The sequence below is a fragment of the Papilio machaon genome, chromosome W (assembly GCF_912999745.1).
Source record: "Papilio machaon chromosome W, ilPapMach1.1, whole genome shotgun sequence".
Taxonomy (NCBI): domain Eukaryota; kingdom Metazoa; phylum Arthropoda; class Insecta; order Lepidoptera; family Papilionidae; genus Papilio; species Papilio machaon.
In genome coordinates, this window is record NC_060015.1 from 698,228 (window position 1) to 701,787 (window position 3,560).

Consider the following 3,560-nt stretch of genomic DNA (forward strand, 5'->3'; position numbering starts at 1 on the left):
AACAGGCGAACAGAGCTCGTTTTTGTAAATGGTAACATGAACGCTGTAAATTACGTTGAGGATGTTCTAAGACCTTATGTCCATCCATTCGCACAAGCGCTTGGCTTCGATTTCACCTTGATGCATGACAATGCGCGTTCGCATACAGCTTTGCACACACGGGAGTACTTGGCAAGGGAAAACTTCCTGGTATTGCCTTGGCCTGCACAATCGCCAGACCTCAACCCAATCGAGCATGCACGGGGCATGCTCCAGAGACGTGTTTTAAATGACTTGGATGGAGTGACAACAACCCAACAACTGATGGACTTACTAAAATTTCATTGGGAGCAATTACCGTAGGATCACATTAACAGTCTCATCGATTCTATGAATAATCGGTGCCAGCAAGTTCTCCATAACAGAGGAGACCACACTTTGTATTAATTTATGCAATTTTTGTACAACCATTTAATTTTACTTTTAAGTTTAGTTGATTAGGCACCTTACTTTGTACTACGTACAAACTTTCCTTACTCGTAATTATTGGTAATAAAGATTATTAAAAAGTAAATAAAAAAAACAATTGTTGTATAATATCAAAAAAGCATTAATAAATAATAAAAGTAAGAAAATACTAAGGATTTAATGCGAAAACACATTGTAAAATTGAAATTTATATGTGTTGCTTAGACTTTTTTGATGTGTATATTTACTACTAACCACAGTGTTCACCTTTCAGATTTATTTTCTGTGCTGTCTCTTGTCTTAACATTTTTAATGCACTTCTAAATGTGGTACCTTGGTCACAAACTAGGGCTATAGGTATTAGACCTGACTGTGACACCTTTGCAACCACCTTTTTTAGGATTCGTTTGACTTCTTGAGCAGAAGTTGTGCCTTCACAAAAATAGTAACATATAGGTTGTTTCCAGTTGGAACACATACCTCTCACCACGAAAACAAGGGCATGATCAGAAAACTTCAAATCTTTTTTGTTTCCTAAATCCTTAAAGCCTTTAATTTCATCTTTACTTTCCACATAGGTTAAGTGTGGTGTAAGAGCTACCTCATCAAAAATAATTGAGCAAAGCTTCTTTTTAACATCCCAATTCATGAACTTTCTTTCAATGAGCCTGAATATGTTCTCATTAATTCCGACACCAAAAGAGATTTTTTCTGATAAGCGATTGAGTGTTCTTTTAGAGGGAAGTTTAAATATTTTCTGTAGAAGTCTGTATCCTTTTGGACTCTCTTTCATGAGCGTCAGTGCTAGTAGTTTTTCATTACTTGTGAATCGCATAGCTTTTTTCTTTTTATTTACTAATTTCAATTGCATCATGATAAAATTCTGTGCGTGCTTATTCATTTGGTTAAAATGTATAAATGCATGATCTCGACTTAGAGTTTCAGCTGTAGCTAGTCTTTCCTTAAAAGATTTTTTCGTAGCAGCCAATGCTTGCCTTTTCATCTTATTGATAAAACAAGTGCACCTTGAGAGGTTCTTTGTTTTCTTGGCTATAAAAAATATTTCACAAAATAAATAAATAATGAAACAATCATACATTTTTAAAGTTTATTAAAAATAAAAAGAATTTTCTTCATTAGTATTTAAGTCAAGTATTCAATTAATTGAAATTATTATGTAATATAAAATTAATATATTTATATAACATCATAAAATTCCAAGAAGTAAAATTTCTATATATTGTTATTGTAAATATTATATTTTATAGAAAAAAAAAGAATGAGTAAGGCTAAATGAACAATGAAATCAACTTACCAACATTTACATGACATTTTTTGGTCAGTTTTAGTGCATGTTTTTGTCTTGTTGTAGTATCTGAAATGAAGCATTTTATAATTATTAAATAAACCTTTGACCTTTTAATTATTTAGTCTAGTAGAAGAACAATCTTAAATGTTATACTGTATATCATAATTATAAAGTATCAATAATTATACCTGTTGTTTCAACTAATATTGGTTTTACTTGCTCTTTGTTTTCTGGAGCTGGTTCTGTTGAAATGAGTACAGAAAGATCACTTTAAAACCATTTATTTTCTTAATCTTGTTCTAACATTTTAACACACGCTTGCATATTCTACTTGACATTTTAGAAGAAGGGAAAAAACCAGAGAGACAATAGCGTTGATCGCGTCATTTGTCTATACTTATAAAGATTAAATAATTTATTAATTACAACACGCCTCCTTAAATTTTTAATCTTATGACCTTTTACACAACTATATTAATCTTAATTGTAATCTGTTTTTCAAAAATTTTGTTTTATTCAGTCTTTTAGTTAACATATCTGCCAAATTAATTTTAGTATCAATTTTTACAATATCAATAATTTTCTTTTCATAATTCTCATTTATATAATGATACTGTACTTCAATATGTTTTGAATTTTTTGTGAAGTTGCCGTATTTGGCGATTGCTATTGCACCTGAATTGTCGACATACAATTTTATTGGGTTACAAAATTTTACATTAAATGATTCACTTAAGACGTTTCTGATAAAAAGCACTTCTGTCACTGCCTCTGACATAGCTATATATTCTGCAAAAGTTGAACATTTAGTTACTGTATTTTGTTTACGTGTTTTCCAAAAAATTAAGTTTCCATAGAATCTAATAACAAAACCAGTTGTAGATTTTCTATCCACATTATCTCCTGCATAGTCAGAATCTACCATACAATCTAATAACTCAGTATCCAAATTATCATAGTATGTTAACTTTAGTTCCTTGGTCTTATACAAATACTTTAAGATTCTCATTGCATATTTGTAATGTGTTTGGTTATACATATTATTATACAGTATTCATTGGGCATTCATTCGTACTGCACGCTTGTCGCTTGTCCCTTAGAATTGCATAGATCGTCAACCTTTATAGTAACAGTTCGCTCTTGGTTTTTCGATTTACTTGAAGTCAAAATAAAATAAAATGAAGTTGTGTGCAATGTGTAACAACAAATTCATTGATGGGGTTCAGTGTGGATCCTGTAAGAAGGTCCTTGACTTTGGGTGCGCGAGTATCTCTGAAACCGGGTGGCGTAAGTTAGGAGCGGAAAGAAGAGCCCAGTGGAGATGTGCCTCGTGTAAGCTGTCCTCTCCCGCTACCAGTGTACTTCCGGCACAGATTGAGGCCCCTGATGCAGCTGCCTCTTTAGAAACCATCCTCCGCGAAATCAGAGATATGAAGCGTCAGCTTTCAAGTTTACCAGCTCTGGTCGATGACATAAGACTTATCAAAGATGAACTGTCGGTGCTAAAGATAGCCTGTGATTTCTCCCACGCGAAGGTAGAAGAATTCAATGCCAGGCTTATGGACGTTGAATCTAAGGTCTCACAGATTGACAATACTGATTTAAGCACACTTCATGCCGAATTGGCAAAGGCAAAGCAAGATCTATCTGCGCAAGAGCAGCGATCTCGGCTAAACAATGTTGAGATCAAGGGGATCCCGCTTAAAAAGGGTGAGAACCTATTCTCAGTAATGGATGCAATTGGACGCAAGATCGGTTACGCATGTCCGAAGTCGCAAATCAATTATATATCTAGAGTCCCCAT

The 3,560-nt window shown here is 33.5% G+C and overlaps 1 long non-coding RNA gene across 1 annotated transcript; it reads right to left on the bottom strand.

Moving 5' to 3' along the window:
* Window positions 1–1,442: 1,442 nt before the first annotated feature.
* On the bottom strand, window positions 1,443–1,982 carry LOC123723414. Its single transcript, XR_006756738.1, has 3 exons — window positions 1,945–1,982; window positions 1,763–1,822; window positions 1,443–1,497 (listed from the first exon to the last, which is right to left on the bottom strand). It is a non-coding gene; the product is annotated as an uncharacterized LOC123723414 (long non-coding RNA).
* Between the last annotated feature and the right edge of the window lie 1,578 nt (window positions 1,983–3,560).